Source organism: Musca autumnalis, unplaced genomic scaffold (assembly GCF_047663935.1).
Source record: "Musca autumnalis isolate F117 unplaced genomic scaffold, ASM4766393v1 scaffold_1, whole genome shotgun sequence".
Taxonomy (NCBI): Eukaryota; Metazoa; Arthropoda; class Insecta; order Diptera; family Muscidae; genus Musca; species Musca autumnalis.
Window position 1 is genome coordinate 208860800 of NW_027411644.1, and position 19810 is coordinate 208880609.

Consider the following 19810-nt stretch of genomic DNA (forward strand, 5'->3'; position numbering starts at 1 on the left):
ACACTGAACATTTTAAATTCGTTTCACATACCTTTCATTACAGTTACACCAAAAAAATATTTAAAAACCGTCGTTTATTTTGGATATTATAATATTTTAATAAATAAGTTATGTATATGTTGAGAAATTTTTTTTTCTAAATAGTGTCACTTTGACCTGCTTTTATACCCACTTACTAAACAATAAACGTATATATTTTTGCACAACTACACGCAGTAGACTCCTATAAACAATATTTGACACTATTTAGTGTAAATTGATTCAACTGTTTTTTAGATTTTTGGCCAGGTTGTTCGGAAAATTGGGCTCTGTGCAACAGTTTATTCTCGCATTTGGGACTTTACCACATTATTGACATATTTATTAAATCGTCGTTTTAAAATATATTGAAAACAGCGTGATAGAGGCATTTTACAACAATGGCATGTTCTGAAGATTTGTGTATTACAATCCAGTGAATATCCAAAAGAAAACATTAAGAAAAAATTAACGGTTTTGAAGATATGGTGCGAAATGTATACAATTTATGGAAATGTTCTATATTTTATACAATTTGAGGCAATAAATTTAGTTTTTCGTATTCATAATTTCTTCAAATATTTTATTCTTGCCTTTACCTACAAATTTGCTTCAGAGGTCAGATGAAGATTCACATAGGTTTCAGAGATATAGCCCGGAATTGCTTTAAAAAGTTAATATTTAACCATTTTTAGATGGGGCCATAAAATCCAAGCTGGATCTGACACTACAAAACCCAACTATTGTTTTTGTCGTTTGGGTCTGTACTTTCAAAAAATCCTCACATTAAATTGTTTGCACAAGATTACCTTAAAAATGTTGCGTAGTGTAATTTATTGTTTGTGTGAAACAAGAATAATAAGAATTTTATTACATTAACACAAATTATGAAATTGCTTCATTAAATTAAATCGCAACTGCGTTTGTTTCCTCCGCTCTCCTTTTAAGCTGAACTGTTCTTGCTTTATCTGCTAAAGGGGTTTATATATTGTCTTCCCATCACCATTTAAGATTTCGTCATGTACTCCAGTAGCACTCCAATAGGAAATTTTCTTCTCATGAGTTACCACAAAAGTTCACGAATTATTTTATTTTATAAAAAATTTTTGGATTTTTTTTTGTGTTTCGACGAATTGTAGGGATGTACAAACTGAAGCTTTGTTCCAGAACTAAAAAGTTTTTACAATTCTTACCACTTTTACACATTTTATCCGAAAAAGCGTTCCGTACACAAAAAAGTCGTAAAATGTTCACTTCTCTTTAAACAAACATGGCGCTGAATGACGCTCTCTTTAAAAACTTTTTACACGACAAATTTGGGCGAGTAAAAAAAAATAACATGGTTGCCGGCGTCTGATTGGCTGATACGCCGACTTTGACATTTGTTCCAGTTTTTTTGACGTATTTTCCACTTTTCCGTTCCCGAACTATTTCAAAAAACTTGTGTTTGAGAACAAATTTTTTGCAGTTCTCTCTTTTACGAGTTTTACTATTAACAAGTAAAAAAGTTTTAAGTTCGACCTGGGGGCCTATTCTGTAACTTTTAAACAATTTTACTCATTGTTTATTTTACAACAATTTCATTTGTTTGTTTTGTTTTTATTACAATAACAAAAGAAATTTAAACAATATCGATACTTGTTAAAATTTACAGAATAGGCCTACTGGTCGAACTTTTTATACCCTCCACCATTATTTACACATAGAAAATAAAAATGGAATAATTAGATTCCCTTCCCTCCTTTATATGCGGGCTATACCAAAACGTGGACGTGGAATTTTTGATAAAATGTTTTTGACCTACAGAGACCCTAAATGCCAAATTGTATCTAATGCGGTCTGAAAATGTAGCGAAAAACACCAAAATACCTTAAATCGGAAGGAACCGTTATGTGAGGTCTATACCAAAGCTTGGACCTATATCCATATTTTTTGTAGATATGTTTTTTGACCTAAATGCCAAATTATATCTAATTCGGTCTGCAAATACGAAATACCTCAAATCGGGAGGTACCGTTTTTTGGGGGCTATATCAAAACTTGGACCTATATACATACTTTTTTGTAGAGATGTTTCTTGGCCTCCAGGAACGCTAAATGCCAACTTATATCTAATTCGGTCTGCAAATGTGGCGAAATACCTCAAATCGGGAGGTACCGTTATATGGGGGCTATATCAAAACTTGGACCTATATTCATAATTTTTTGTAGATGTGTTTTTTCGCCTCCAGGAACCATAAATGCCAAATTATATCTAATTCGGTCTGCAAATGTGGCGAAAAACGTGAAAATACCTCAAATCGGGAGGTACCGTTATTTGGGGGCTATATCAAAACTTGGACCTATATACATAATTTTTTGTAGATATATTGTTTGCCCCCCAGGAACACTAAATGCCAAATTATAGCTAATTCGGTCTGCAAATGTGGCGATGAACGTGAAAATACCTCAAATCAGGAGGTACCGTTATATGGGGGCCATACCAAAACTTGAACCTATATACATAATTTTTGGTAGATATGTTTTTTGGCCTCCAGGAACCCTAAGTGCCAAATTATAGCTAATTCGGTCTGCAAATGTGGCGAAGAACGCCAAAATACCTCAAATCAGGAGGTACCGTTATATGGGGGCTATATCAAAACTTGGACCTATATACATAATTTTTTGTAGATATGTTGCTTGTCGCCCAGGAACCCTAAATGCCAAATTATATCTAATTCGGTCTGCAAATGTGGCGTAAAAACTCGAAATACCTCAAATCGGGAGGTACCGTTATATGGGGGCTATATCAAAACTTGGACCTATATACATAATTTTTTGTAGATAGAACATTGGTGGCGTTTATTTAATTGGGATAGCTGTTACAATTTTGATTTTTCAAAATAGTCTGGCTTAATCCCTTTTGTTGTTTTAATATTTAAAACAACAAGTTTATTAGTGGAGAAGGTTTTGCATTGTTCGCCAAGGGGTAAGGCAAGGAAGACTAGTTTCGATCCACGCCACTGGATCTCATCAGTTCCCTTTGTTTCTTGTTTGTGGATATTCTCCACCGAAGTTATTTTTCAATAACTTCTTCAACAAGGAACTTTTTATACCCAAACATCAATCGTCAGCTCGAAGTATAAACGTAAACAAAGAAAACCCTTCAATGAGAAGTTTTTCTTTGGTAACCTAACACAACTCCGACGAAAGTGTTTACGAAACAAAGCAAACCTTCTTCCACTCGTATGTGTCGTTGATTTTTCAACAAATGCACATACCCAAATGCTGTTTGGTAGCTTATATACCAACAACACACAAAACCGTGCCAGTGTTTCTCAAATAGAACATTGGTGGCGTTTATTTAATTGGGATAGCTGTTACAATTTTGATTTTTCAAAATAGTCTGGCTTAATCCCTTTTGTTGTTTTAATATTTAAAACAACAAGTTTATTAGTGGAGAAGGTTTTGCATTGTTCGCCAAGGGGTAAGGCAAGGAAGACTAGTTTCGATCCACGCCACTGGATCTCATCAGTTCCCTTTGTTTCTTGTTTGTGGATATTCTCCACCGAAGTTATTTTTCAATAACTTCTTCAACAAGGAACTTTTTATACCCAAACATCAATCGTCAGCTCGAAGTATAAACGTAAACAAAGAAAACCCTTCAATGAGAAGTTTTTCTTTGGTAACCTAACACAACTCCGACGAAAGTGTTTACGAAACAAAGCAAACCTTCTTCCACTCGTATGTGTCGTTGATTTTTCAACAAATGCACATACCCAAATGCTGTTTGGTAGCTTATATACCAACAACACACAAAACCGTGCCAGTGTTTCTCAAATAGAACATTGGGAACTGATGAGATCCAGTGGCGTGGATCGAAACTAGTCTTCCTTGCCTTACCCCTTGGCGAACAATGCAAAACCTTCTCCACTAATAAACTTGTTGTTTTAAATATTAAAACAACAAAAGGGATTAAGCCAGACTATTTTGAAAAATCAAAATTGTAACAGCTATCCCAATTAAATAAACGCCACCAATGTTCTATTTGAGAAACACTGGCACGGTTTTGTGTGTTGTTGGTATATAAGCTACCAAACAGCATTTGGGTATGTGCATTTGTTGAAAAATCAACGACACATACGAGTGGAAGAAGGTTTGCTTTGTTTCGTAAACACTTTCGTCGGAGTTGTGTTAGGTTACCAAAGAAAAACTTCTCATTGAAGGGTTTTCTTTGTTTACGTTTATACTTCGAGCTGACGATTGATGTTTGGGTATAAAAAGTTCCTTGTTGAAGAAGTTATTGAAAAATAACTTCGGTGGAGAATATCCACAAACAAGAAACAAAGGGAACTGATGAGATCCAGTGGCGTGGATCGAAACTAGTCTTCCTTGCCTTACCCCTTGGCGAACAATGCAAAACCTTCTCCACTAATAAACTTGTTGTTTTAAATATTAAAACAACAAAAGGGATTAAGCCAGACTATTTTGAAAAATCAAAATTTTTTGTAGATATGTTTTTTCGCCTCCAGGAACCATAAATGCCAAATTATAGCTAATTCGGTCTGCACATGTGGCGAAAAACGTCGAAATACCTCAAATTGGGAGGTACCGTTATATGGCGGCTATACCAAAACTTGGACCTATATACATAATTTTTTGTAGATATGTTTCCTGGCCTCCAGGAACCCTAAGTGCCAAATTATAGCTAATTAGGTCTGCAAATGTGGCGAAGAACGTCAAAATACCTCAAATCCGGAGGTACCGTTATATGGGGGCTATACCAAAGAGTGGACCGATATAGCCCATCTTCGAACTTGACCTGTCTATGGAAAAAATACCCTCGAGTGCAAAATTTCAACGCTCTATCTCAATTATTGTGGACGCTAGAGTGATTACAACAGACGGACATGGCTAGATCGTCTTAGAATTTTATCCTGATCAAGAATATAGGGTCGCAAATGATTAGTTCGATGTGTTACACACGGAATGACAAACTTAATATACCCTCCATACTATGGTGGAGGGTATAAAAAGTACGGGAACGAAGCTTGACTTTTGTTCTTGTAGAGACCTCTAACAACTGCTAATAAAATATAACGAACGGAGTGCCTTTACCACGACTTCATTTGGACTGCATCCGGATGCAGTTAAAGTGAGAAATGTATGTCATTCCTTGGATCGCATTTGAATGCGCATGAAATGTGGGGAATGGAGTGCCTTTTTCATGACTTCGTTAGAACTGCATCAAAAGAGGCCGTGGAAGAACTAGTCTACATTGCACTACTTCCAATTAATTTTGCTGGGTAGTTAAATGTTTTTTTATCAAAGCGATGTGAGATTATTTTGGAATGTACATATTTTGGTATATAGCGTGGAATTAAACATTGGACCAAAAAACTAATTTTCTCACATCAACACGAAGGAAACATTTCACTGGGTTGTACTTGCAATGCATTCATGTCCAAGAGTATATCAATGTTGCAATTTTCTGTTTGCTGCTGACCATTTCTATGTATGTCCTTCTTCTTCTCTTCATATGCGAAGGATGTTATCAAAAATGTTAGGCTAAGTGATTGCTGTTTGAAAGTTAACATTTAATGTCTGGAACTAATTTTACAAATTTGCATAAGGAGCTTTTAATAATGTAAGAGGCGTTTTGGCCACAAACTTCATGCATAATTTTCATAAAACTTTCTGTAAACGAGATGGGGACAAAACTAGCCACAACAGCTACGGCAGCCGGAGAGGGAGGTTGCAATTGTGTCTCTAAGAGTCAATGGATTTTTGTTAGCACTTTGGCCTTATATGGTCTTAGCCATGTTTTCTAATAAGGCCACCGAACATGCAAGTAATGGTCAAGCAATAATGAATGCACAAAATTCAATTCAAGTGATGTCAATAAAATATAATTTTTGTTATACAAATGTTACAAAGTTTAGTTGCGGCAACAAAGAATAAATTAGGGAGAGGGAGGAAATTTCCTTTTTGTGTGGAACATGACTGAATGCGATTCATTAAGAAGTTCTATTGTGGGGGGTGTTAAGCCACATGTTAGAAGTTGGATTTTCTATAAGAATAAATTAATTGAGAAAGGGCTATTGGAAAGAGGTTGTTGAAATTGTTTATTTGGTAAAAACCAAAAATGTTTTACAAACGATGAATGCGAGTTTCACCCTTTCAGAATTTGCGAACTGTTAACATATTCTATATGACTGCAATTCTTTAAAACGAAGTGTTTTAGTAGGGATCCCATAATGTCGACCATTAAAATTAATTTACGTAGAAGCTGTGTTGGCATCAATGTAGAAAAATGGATAAAAAATGGGTTGAAGCCAACAAGTTACATTTTATAGACCTATGCCAAAAGAAAGACTCAAAGAATACTCCATGGGCAACATGATACTAGTGTATGATTTTTCGATATATCCACTACATCCACCTAAAATTGATGCTGACATTTTGAAACCGGAATTTCGGGGTTTTTTGAATTTTTTTTTAATAATCCAGATGCGCAACTGGATAATGTACAAAACTCATAATATGAATATAGAATTCGTGATTTTACGTCGTTTAGTGTATATCTAATGAGTGTGCTCCGTACAGCATCCTAGTAATTGGAGTCTAAAAGCCAACATTTGATTCGTAAATTTTCTTAAAAAACCTATTTTTGGGTGTAATATTTACAAGTGTCATTCAATTTCCTTTGAACCTCGCATGAATTTAGTTTTTTTACGCGACAGGTCTGATGAGTCCGTATAGTATCGTATAATAATATGAATTTTTTTTTATGTTTGTTACGGCAATCCCCCAAAATTTTATAAGATACTTAATATCATCATCATCATCAGATTCATCTGAATTGACTTTGTCCCATGGTTTTTGTGATACCATAAATACACAAATTGTGTAATGCGGGAGAATTTCCAGTTTTTGTTTGTTTACCTTTTGTTTGCTTAATCAAATTAATTGGAAAGTGTTCTTTTAATGCCGGGTAATGAAGTTTATAACCAAAAATAGAGGAAATGGAACAAAACCCAACATTTCTTTTCTATCACGAATAATGGAGGTTCCCGGATAATCGATTCACGGATAATCGAGGTTCAACTGTATTTGAAATAAGAGTATATTGACATATTTTTGAAGGGTGCTGCTGAAATCGGATGCGCATCAAAATCGTAATGTAACGTGACAAGATGACCACGTACATAATACCAACAACAGCAACGCCCCACTACTTAACAACATCACAACTATCCAACCAACAACAAGGCCCGCACTATCCAACAGCGTCACATCCAGTCGACCAATACACACTTTTGGGTGTATATGACGAGGTGATCGACAGGATTACGACTGCGGTGTAATTCTCAATCCCTTTGTGCAACTGCACACACATATATTTCAGTTTGTTGGGGAAAGGTCAGACTTGCTACTGCGGGGAGCTAGTCACACGGGCTAGAGTACAACTATGCATTCGTAGTCCGCCAACTTACACGGGAGTGTTGGGAAGTATTTTTGAGAGCTCCCCCCTTTGAGCGGTGGCTAATACATTCACTCCAACTTCGGGTGTTGTTCCACTCCACCTTCGGGTGTTGTTCCACTACACCTTCGGGTGTTGTTCCACTCCACCTTCGGGTGTTGTTCCACTCCACCTTCGGGCGTTGTTCCACTCCACCTTCGGGCGTTGTTCCACTCCACCTTCGGCTGTTGTTCCACTCCACCTTCAGGTGTTGTTCCACTCCACCTCTGGGTGTTGTTGCACTCCACATTCGGGTTTTGTTCCACTAGTCAGGACTATACTACGAGTCCTGACTGTAGAGGTTCATTTAGAAATAGCACCAACTAACCGCGACTCGAACAACCGAACCCGACCATCAAATCAGCGAGTGGCCGAACACATACGAACGCCGAGTGGCCGAACATCTACAACACGAATCACCGAGTTCCCGATTATCTTCAAATCGCCTACTACCGAACAGCGAATCATCGAGTTCCCGTTTATCTTCAAATCACCTACTAAAGAACAACGAATCTTCGAGTTCCCGATTATCTTCAAATCGCCTACAACCGAACAGCGAATCACCGAATTCCCGATTATCTTCAGATCGCCTACTACCGAACGAGCTCCCGATCTTCATCAAATCATTTACTGAATCCAAGTTGCCCATCCCCCAGCCAATTAACGGGAATAACAGACTTTTTAATTTTCATATATTTTTTTAAGCAACTAATAGAAAACAGGATAATTTGCTTATTCGTCTCCCATTATGGAACCCAGTAAAGTTAAACGATATTACGTACATCATACAGAGCCCATCTGCAATCAAGGATAGGTCACGAGTTTATGGTCCATAAATTACGAATGAGCTTTGCAGAGATATCAAATTCAGACATGGCTTGGAATATCTTTGAACGTTGGGGGCTGACAAAGGATGCTTTGTAATCGACAAATAGGTGGTAGGTGTCGATCTGCATCTCTTGGGTCTTCTCCAGGATTTGCCGCAGGGTAAATATCTGCTCAATGGTGGATTCGCCATGTCTAAAGCCGCATTGGTATGGTCCATTTATTTCATTGACCATAGGCTTTTTTCGTTCGCATAATATCCCTGACAAGATCTTGTAGGTAATAGGGAGAAGACTTATACCACTATACAGTCGAAATCGCTTATAACGTCGTCGTTTATAACGTCATATGGTTTATAACGACGAAATCCAAAAGTCCCAAATTTCTCCCCTTTATATTCCACACAAATAAATATTGCTTTAACGTCATCGCTTATGACGTCATATCGGTTGTAACGTCGATTTTTTGTGAAATATTTGAATTTTGCTATCGGGTATAACGTCGAATCATACGAAGAATGAAATTTTCTCTCAATAATTTGTTGTATGTATATTTTTTGAAACTTCATCAAACAACGAAATACCAAGCCTACGCACAACATGATCGAAGATGGCGGTCCCAAGTCAATTAATTTTTGCCACCCAATGACACATATGTTTTACAACCTATGGACCAAGGTGGAATAAAATCAATAAAATCGCATTGCTGGATCGGCAAATATTCACTATCCTGGCAAGAATAGAAAAGGATCAAAGTACGAAATTAAATGTGTTGGATGTCGTGGTGATTGTTAATGGTCCTTTGAACGATTCTGAAGACATTTATCTTCATTCTAATTTCTCCCAACACGTAGAAGATATTGACTAATTAGTTGCCATCAATGACAAAGTTTTCACATCTGCCATATATAATGACGAAATGATGTTGGAAGTTTTAGATGGAGGCAATTCTAGAGAAGAATTTCAAAAACCGTCAGTGTCAGAGGCTAGTCTATCTATAGAAACTCTTTTTTACAGAAGGTGTTACAAACAAAAATGTTTTATGGAAACCCTTTAAAAAATTAGGAGTGCGATTCTCTAACTCAATTTTTGAGTTACCGACAAAAATCGGTAACTTTAAAACGCAAAATTATGAATGAAAAGTTCAAATAAAAGTTGACCAGACTATTGCTATCGGTAGAACTTTAGTACTACTTTTTATTGGTCACTAACTTACCGAATAATATCGTTAATTACCGAAATTATAAGCATTTTAATTTTACCGATTTTTGTCGGTAACTCCAAAAATGTGTTAGAGAATCGCACAACAGGTCTGAGTTAAATTTAAAACGTATGTCGGAATTCAAAAGCACAAACTAAAATAACAGACTATTAGAAATAGAACCATATCCTATTTTAAGGTGATATATCTGCTGAATAATGAATTTAATATCGTTATTTTTTATCATTTTGTTTTTAGTCATTTATACTTATGTATATAAAATGAAAAAGTAAAAAATTGAATTGATTTTATTTGTTTACTTAATAAAACATCGTATTTATACCCAGAAGTCACTATACATAATATAATTTTACCTCCTTTATAAATATCGTTTATAACGACTATCGCTTATAACGTCCGATTTTGGCCGGTCCCTTGACCGACGTTATAAACGATTTCGACTGTAGTTAGAGGATACAGTCTTATCTCCTTTCTTTCCTTATTAGCGTGTCGCCTCCGGTTTTGAACAGCTCGGCTGGTAAGCCATCGGCTCCCGCTGCCTTATTATTCTTCAGCCGGTTTATTGCTGTATTTACCTCATCTTGGCTGGGCGGTATACATTCAATACGATCTTCTGCGATTGGATCTGTGGTATCTTCGCCGTCTTCCCTACTATCGCATGCCTACAGTTTGGAAAAATGTTCTTTCCATATCCTGATCAAACTATCTGTATCAGTTCCCAAATTACTTTGGTTGTTTGTTGTTTCACTCTTTAGTAGAACTTTCGGACTTCATTCTGGCTCTTGTACATCTCGATTTTTTTCACACTCCCGCCTTTCCATTTCCCTCTTTTTCCTGCGTAAAAGACGTTTCTCTTCTCTCCTTTTCTCCCGATACTGATTGCAGAGTATCCCTATATGCCGCATTTTTCTCTCCGGTAGCAGCACGACACTCCTGACCATACCACGGATTCCTTGGTGGAGGTCTCTGGTATCCAAGTATGGATTTTGCGGCTGTTCACATGGAGTGGGCAATATTTTGCCATTGTACTGATATGTTATCGTGACGAGGAGTGCTTCATTAAGCAACTGGGCTATTTGAGTGTGTTTACAGCTTACCGATGCCCAACTTCCTCGTTGTATCTGTACGTGTTTTTTTTTTGCAACGTTTAGACGGGTACGTACCTTTGCTGCAACGTACATCCAACACGCTCGATGAACGTCTTCCATCTATCACAACATGATCAATTTGATTACTTATTCTTTGATCTGGAGACATCCAGGTGCCCTTATGAATATAGAGAAGCTTAAATCTGGTACTGCTAACTACCATGTTTTTTGCAGCTGCAAAGTCTATCAGCCTCATACCGTTGTTAGATGTTTCACTGTGGAGACTGAATTTCCTGAATGCTGGGCCAAGGTATTCTCCTTTCTAATTTGGCATTAAAATCGCCCAGAATAATTTTAATGCCATGGGCAGGGCAAAGGTCATAAGTTTCTTCTAAGCGCTTTTAAAATATATCTTTGGTCTGTTCGTCCTTGTATTCAGTTGGAGCATGAGCGCAAATAAAGCTGATGTTGAAGAATTGTGCTTTTAATCGAATTGTAGCGAGTCTTTAATTCATTGTGGTGAAGCTGCAGACCAGATGTTTTAACCTCCGACCAATTACAAATCCGCAACCAAACTCTTGCTTTGTATCATGGAAGCTATAACACAGTGCGTCACCTTTAGGTGTTGTTGTGACGCCTTTTTAAATCCATCGTATTACTGTATGACAGTAATATCGGCCTTGTATATGTCAGTGAGTATACTGCACCGTCTCTATAAAGTGTGCGAAAAAGTCCAGGAGCAGATTCATAGATCGTGGTTCTTAAAACGTTTGCGGGGTTCGTCAACTTTTGAGGGGTTTGTTTTTCTTTTCTTTCGTTTTTTCATAGTAGGCTGCTTTTTCTAGGGGAGTATTACTAACCCGACGCCCAAACCCAAGTTTTAAACGTTTTTACGGGTGAACGCGCAGCACATGTTAGCTCACTACCATTAACGGGTGCTGAAGGCAGCTCCCCAGGTGACACCACGTGGAGGTCAGTGTCCACTTGAGATGAAACAGGGACCAAAATAAATCCAGGGCCTTGTCATGTTAAAGCCGGCCATGACCGTTCCTTGGTATCTTACATCCCCTACGTCACCCAAGCCAGTATTTCTACTACCCCGAAATAGTAGGGGCCACATTCGACAGCATGTTCATGTCGTCCGCGCATGCTTCTACTGTCTGTGTCAAGTTGAGATGTAGGAACAGGGTCCTCATGACCCAATAAACCTAATAAAACGCAATGGGTCAGACAGTGGTAAGCCATTTTGGTCTGCGTATATAAGTGCAACGTGATGGAACAATATTCAAACCTGTCAGAATACCGCCATGGGAACTGAAACAAGGTGCTTCCTCATGTCTTCCTCATTTACATGAGGAGACAAAGATTCTTCCAGTACAACAACACAATGGCATGCCTTCGTTGCATTACTTGCTTGGGTGTTACTCCTAATCAGAATATGGTGGATAGGATAAGAAGTATCGTCAGGATGTGGAAAGAGACGTCCAGCGTTACAAGAGGAAACCCCCAAATAAAAAACCTATCAAGCAGGTTTAAATAGTACTCACACAGATGCAGTCGCAGATGATTCCTGCAGGGAGAGGATCGATCGATGAAATTGGCAATATCGATTTACGTTTTGGTATAACCCCTATATAACGGTACCTCCAGATTTTCGGTATTTTGAGAATTTTACCTACATTTTTTTACCGAAATAGCGGTAATTTGCCATTGGAGGATCACAAAACTTCTAAAGCAAAAATTGTCAACATAGGTCAATGCTTTGATATAGCCCCCATATAAGGATGCTGCCCTGTTGGAGGCAGTTTTAGATACATTTTCTGATGTTATTTAAGCACTTGGAATATCCATGGTAGCTGTCACAATACTTCTCCACGATAGTCCGCATAAAACGACGCTTTCGGATTTTATGTGTTTTGAGGAATTTAGTTACATTTGTTGACCGAACTATCTGTAATTTGTCATTTAAGGTTCCCATGGGTTACAGAACTTCTCCACCAACAATTTTCAACATAGTTAAAAGTATGTGCCTAAATTAACGATTTTTTACTTGTTTAATATAATAATATAACTGAATAACATCTTATTATACCCTGTATAGGTATTTAAGTTTGTCAAGACACACCGAGTGCTAGCAAAGTTGACTTGTGGCAGTTTATGCAGACGGATTAGCTAGTACGAAGCCAAGTATCACCAGCACAACTACACCAGTCCGGCCGCTTTAACCCGACTACACTAAGCAGAGTGTCATCAACACAACTGTAGCAAACCGAGTCGCTTCACTCCGACTACACCAAGCCGTCTGTCATGAGCACGCCTCCTCTATAAGAGTCTTTAAGCACGACTGCGATTGCGTATCGAGTACTATCGTGTTTTAACTTAAGGTTTGTGGGTCTTTAAGCTGACCTGACTGGCTGCGTCTTAGCTTACTTCAACCTTAGATTAAACCAATCGTTAAACACACTTTTGCTTAATAAGGAAATCCTTTTTTTTTTTGTAAATAATGTATTTATTACCATCCTATGAAGAAATATGAAACTAATTCTGTTACATTGCATCTCCCTCCATGAATTCCATCCCTTCTTCAAAAGTTTTTTTAGCAGAACCTTAATGTGCTCCTTTTTAGTTCAATAATTATCCACATAATTCGTAAATACATATAAACTGATTAGACAAATTATCTCCGAAGGTTGTGAGACACGTGCAGAAATATTTTCTTCGATCAACAAAATTCTTCCGCTTTCCCTATGTATTGATTTGAAACTTTTGTTTCAGTTTTAACAGCAAACTGATTTTGTAAACGTATTGGTGGTCTATTATAATTTCGATATTTATTGAATGTCCAGGTGTGCGTGCTTAGAAGTTTATTATTATTAATTGATGTTATTAATTGATGTTATTAATTGACTAGGGTAATCATTTAATTAGTCGAATTGTGTAGCTGAAATTGTTGGATATAAATTATCTTAAGAATAATCTTCCAAACAATAGGGGATGTTTTAATATTAAACATGCAGAGTTATTTTGTGAGAATTTATTAATAAGTAAAACAAGTTAGGGATAACAATTTTGGCCAAACGGAACCGCCATCACCCAAACACATTTCATATTTGGCGGTGTATTTACTTTGTGTTCTTATTTTCCTATCCTATGGTTTCCGATTTTTTACTTTGTTCATAGATATTGCCTGCGGGTAATTTAGCGTATGCGTTATGTACCCATTGTTTTAAATATCATTCATACGGGGAAAAAATCGATGTCGGATTTTTTTATGCGGCATCCGCCTAAAGTGTTTAGTTTTGTTGGATTTTAAGATTGCCAAAGTTTGAGCACAATCGGAATATGTTAACACGTGCCACTGGGGCCTCAAATTTTCCATAGTAATTTGTATGGGGTCAAAGGTGAACTTTCACGAAATTGCACTTAAGGCTACATTTATTGTCCAGTTTAAGTGAAAATTTCACCAGTTCAATTATGTGGCTAAACAAGGAATCCTACAAAAAATTGTGAGAAATAACCCTACTGGAAATGCAGAAAGTGGCTTGTTTGCATGGCTTGGTAATGGGTTATTGCTGGGAAGTAGCACTTTCTAGAAAATTATATGGTAAAAACCAAATGTAATTTGCGAGCACATCTACGATTTTTGGTACAGAGGTTAAGGAAACCATTTTGGTTTCAAATCCGTTTGCGTTCATAAAATTGGACAGAATTTAGACAATGCGTAGAAAAATATGAAACCAAATCTATGGAGATTGGGTATATAAATTGCATATTATAGCAAAAACAAAAGAAAAAACTTATTGTTGGAATACTGTTCCAAATATAATTTTTGGTTTAATTAGAAATTGGAAAAGAATATTCGGTAGTTCTCCAACTATTTCGCTAAAAACCAATACAATAACTAATGCACTCTGCTATAACTTCATCACGAAATATGGTTTAAAATTACGATAGGAAATTAGAGTAATATTAAAATGACAATCACTCAAAAAATATGAAAATTAAAAAGGCTGTTATTCGCGAATTAGTTAAAATCAGTTGATGCGCATCCGACTTTTGATACAGCGAATCAATTTTTTTTTTCAATATCTATGCATATGTTTCACTCGGCGGCCAAAGTGTGACGGTGCATCACACAATACAAAAAACCTTACTTACTTAGCTGGCCCTTTACAGAACATTTGTTCCACAAGCCGAACTAAGACAAGATCTCTATTTGTTGCTTCGCTTTTTGGAATACCGCGCCTTGTCATCTCATCTTCCACTTGTTTGCTCCATCGAAGCCTTGGTCTGCCAGTTCTGTGTGCACCACCATGTAGGACGTGTTAACACGCCTTTTTAGCGGGTTAACCCACTTAAAGCCACTGGTCGCTTAAACGCCAGCAAAAATGGGCACCAAAATTCACGTAAAAAACAGTTAGATACGTGCTTTATTGCGGGTTTTTTGTATTTTCTAATTGTTTGCTCATATGTCTGTCCTTCTCCGTTCATAAATTGACATTTGACCTACGTAATTTTTCGCGGTTCGGTCACAAAAATGACCCTTTTCGTTAAGTGATTTTTTGATCTTCTTACAATGGCAAAAAACACATAAGTAGATAATTTACACTTATACAACGCAGAGATTAGTTAGAAAACATGTGAAAGTATTATTCTAAAAACATAAATTGTGAATACAAAGCAATAATTATTCTGTATTACACTGCAAAGTTAGCTGTCCGTTTGAACGGACAGTGGCAAAATCCACTACCGTAAATTAGTATGGGAAATTGGTGTTTTTTACAATTATGGATAAAGTTAACATACCGTTCTTTAGGGCGTATGATGTAAAATATGTTATAAAATGAAGAAAATAGAGAATATCTTAAAAAATATAAAACAGTTGGCTAAAAATGATGTTTACTTTATACATATTTGTAAAAAACACCAATTTCTCATACAAATGTACGGTAGTGGATTTTGCCACTGTCCGTTTTAACGGACACCCGATTCCGGAAAAACTATAAGTTTTAGGAAAAAAAGTTATTTTTTAAAAAAATGCTTAAAAATTAAAATAAAATTGAATTCAATAAAAAAATTTTAAATTTTCCAAAAAAAAAAATTCTGGCGCTAAGTGGGTTAATTATCGCTCTTTCTTGTGACATGGCTTAGCCAAAGCAATCGTTGCATCTCGATGCGTTTATCTATACTGGTATCGTTGTATAGCAGATACAGCTCGTGGTTCATACGACGCACAGTGTTGCCGCGTGGACAAAAATCAAAAAATGTGATGTTAACTTTTACATACGTTTATGTTTTTTTCTTACAGTAAACACATCCGATACAACGAATCTGAAAGAATTTTGTCGATATGTGCATCCATAATATAGTTATAGATCTTTAAATATGAAAAATATTTCCCAGGTAATCTAAAGCGATAATCAGAAGAAAATAAGGCGACATTTAAAATAACATTTTCTGAAAAATTTGTTGATAATACTAAAAGTTTTGGATGGGGATTTGATGAGTGGGCTATAAATATAACGTTTTAGTACAAAAAGTTGACATTAATTCACATGGGCAATGTACCGTTATCAAGAAATCAAAATTTAAATTTGATAAAAACTATAAATTATTAATATTTCCTAGAGTATATCTTTTGACTGCCACCTATTGCCACCTTGGATCTTGATTTCCGTTAATTGGACATCTCTTCCGAAGCGGAATGTGTACAAACATTTTGCCCATCCCTGCAACCTTCTGAGATATATCGGTTCAGATTTTATATAGCCCCATATATATCTTTTCCCGATTTTGCTACAACCTGCTCAATTTTGATCGAATAACCTTCAAATTATTATGTGTTATTTTTTTAAGCCCCTGAATAGCTACACCGATTTTCCTTTTTTATACCCTCAGCCTTTAGGCTATGAAGGGTATATGAGGAAAAGTCAAAATTTTTTAGTTTCCATGAAGCCAAGGTTTGCACTATTATAATACGCGAACTATTGTAGTTTACCAGTAACTATGACTATTGCTGGATTAATTTAGATGTTTTTGTACAAAGCTCAAAAATTTAGCAAAAAAAATTAATTTACGTGGTAGTTACGACCGCGTAAAGGAAAAAACATAGGTAAAAACACGTTGAAGCTAAACAGGTTTTTTACATTGCTATTCGATTTCTGATTAAACCATTCAAATGACGGACATCTGTCCAAAGTAAAAGTAGGAGAATACAAAATGAAGATTACACTTCTAATGTATCACTTTCCAAAATTTCCACTGCATCCACCTTTTATGGATGCTGACATTTTGAAGCCGGATTTCAGGTGTTTTTTGTATTTTTTATGTAACTGGGACGCGCATTCGGATATTTCGAAAAACCAATTATAGGATTAAAGAACTCGCGATTTCGCATAATCTGATATGTATATTGAGTATGTAGCCCACACAGCAGCAGAGTAATCTACTGCCAAAGGCCAAAATTTAGTGTGATATTTTTTCTAAAAAACCTATTTTTTGGGTACAGAATTTACAATATCGTTTTGAGTGTGCTGGTACCCCGCGATATTTTAGTTTTTAGACGATCCGGATCATATGAATCACAGATCATAAAAATCCATCTACTAGAACGGCGGAAATGGCTACTGCAAAAATTGAAAAATTTGCGAAAAATGTTTTTCAAAATATCGCTGACTAATTCGCGTTTTATGTGGATCGTTTCCATTTCAATGAAGAAAGTGAATCATCACTCGCGTTTGTGCGAAAACAGCGGTTTGAAAAATTTAGTGGCGTGGGAGCTGTATCCGATTTATCCAAAAAATACTGTGTGATGCTACATCCACGGTTCTTGATGGATTTTATTGAAATATGTTTAGATCGATGTATTTTTTCACGGTTGATAGTGAAATCGGATGCGCATAAAAAGTGTATGCACTTTGTGCATAATATAAGCGTTATACAGTTTGTTGCACACTAAACTGCAGACGATGCTACATCTTAGCGGCCAAAGTAAATCCTGGCAAATGTGTACAAATTAAAAGAGAAGAATTCGCTGTATTGGTAAACCGCATGCGCATCAAGTGATTTTAAGGATTTCGCGATTTACACGCATTTCAAAATGAACATTACCCGATACAAATTTATTTCAAGATTATACCCCATTTAAAGGAACCCAACATTTATTTGAAAGATATCCATATCTTCTGCTAGATGTTAGCGTGTTTTCGAGAAGTGATTAGAATAAAAAATGTGATTTATTGCGTGAAATTTAACTAAAATAGAAGAAAAACTCCGACCTATTTTTCTTACATTTTGTTCAACTAACTCACAAAATAAATTTAAATAAATATTTTCTCTTACAAAAATTTTATAAATTTCCTCAATATATTTTTTTGTTTTCGCTATAATATGAAAACCACTAAACGGATTTGTATTGTTTTGGTTTCATTTAAATCTTCGCGATGTATAGATTACGTACATATTTTTTATTTATTTTTCAGATGCATAAACAGGTTGAATTTTATTAAAACAAGTTGCAAAGTACCAATTTTTTTAACTCTTTCTCAATTTCCGCGAAAACTTAAAACTTTTTCACTAATGTTATGGGGCCTCAGTAATCATATATTACGTAGGGAGCCCCTAATTAAGAGAGTTTCTCAATATAATGATTATAGTCTTTTAAAGATTTTTTTCTTTTTATCAGAATTGAAACCGCCATAACTTTTGCGCGCAACAACCAAAATTAGTATCTCGAACAGATTGAAGAATGGGATTTTTTTTCCCAATCTATGTACCAAAAATCTTTCATGTAGCTTAAAAAAAATTTTTAATTTTTTTTCTTATAGAAAACTAAAAAATTTTGTCTTTTCTTCATATACACTTTCATACGGGCAAAATGTGCCTCATCGAAATAATGGTTTTAGACCCCAAGTATGCTTGGACGAAATGTGTTTCAGACAATTTGGAGTCGATTGAGCAGTGTCCGTCCGTCTGTCTGTCTGTCTGGCTGGCTGGAGCGCACGATAACTCTCGAAGAGATGAACCGATTCGGTTCAAATTTTGGCTTTCGTAATATTTTGTCCAAACTTAGTTTAAGTTCGAAGATGAGCTATATCGGTCCACTCCTTCCGGTACCTCCCCCACAAAAGTTCGAAAATGTTCGGAAAATTTGTACGCACGATAACTCTTGAACGGTGTAACCGATTTGGTCCATACTTTGCCCATCGTGGAGCGTGTACCAGACTTAGATCAGGTTTTAATATGGACTCAATCGGTCCACTCCGTCGGGTACCTCCCACACACAATTTTGGAAAAGTTCAGTTTAGGAACATCTCTCGAATCGCTTTGATTTTTGCTTTAGCAACTTGTATTCACTGCCCTCCATACGACGGTATAAGTTTCATCAGGGGCAAGTCCATACTTCCTGAGAAAATAGCCTGAAAGTTGCAAAAAACCCCTATGACACCGTGTGAGGAGGTTGGAGGGCAAAATAACTCTCGAACAGGTCTGCCGATTCGGTCCAAAGTTTGGCCTTAGTAATATTTTGTCCAAACATAGTTTAAGTTCGAAGATAAGCCATATCGGTCCACTCCTTCAGGTACCTCCCCCACAAAAGTTGAAAAATGTTCGGAAAAATTGTGCGTACGATAACTCTTGAAGAGAGTGGCCGAATTGGTCCATACTTTACACATCCTAATATATCTACCAGATATAGATCACGTTCAAATATGGACTATATTTGTCCACTCCATCCGGTACCTCCCACTCAAAATTTCGGATACATGTTCACTTTAAGACCTGCTTTCGAATCACTTTGATTTTTGTTGAAGCAACTGCATTGCTGCCTCAATTGCGATAGTAAAAGTTGTTTCAGGGGCAAGTTCATACTTCTTGAGCAAACATCCCTGAAGTTCTAAAAAACCCCTATGGTACCATATGTAGTGGCTGGAGATCTATTCTTTTTAGTATCTCCTCCGCAAAACTTTTGATATTAAATCCTAATCAACAAAATTTTTAAAACTGCCTAAATACATGCGTTTTTTGGAAAAAAATTTTTTCAATATACACAGGCTGAGGGTATATCTCTGTCGGCAAAGCCGACTGATACTTTTTTACTTGTTTTTTAAATATATCTATCCCCGATTTTGCTATAACTCGGTCAATTTTAATCGAATAGC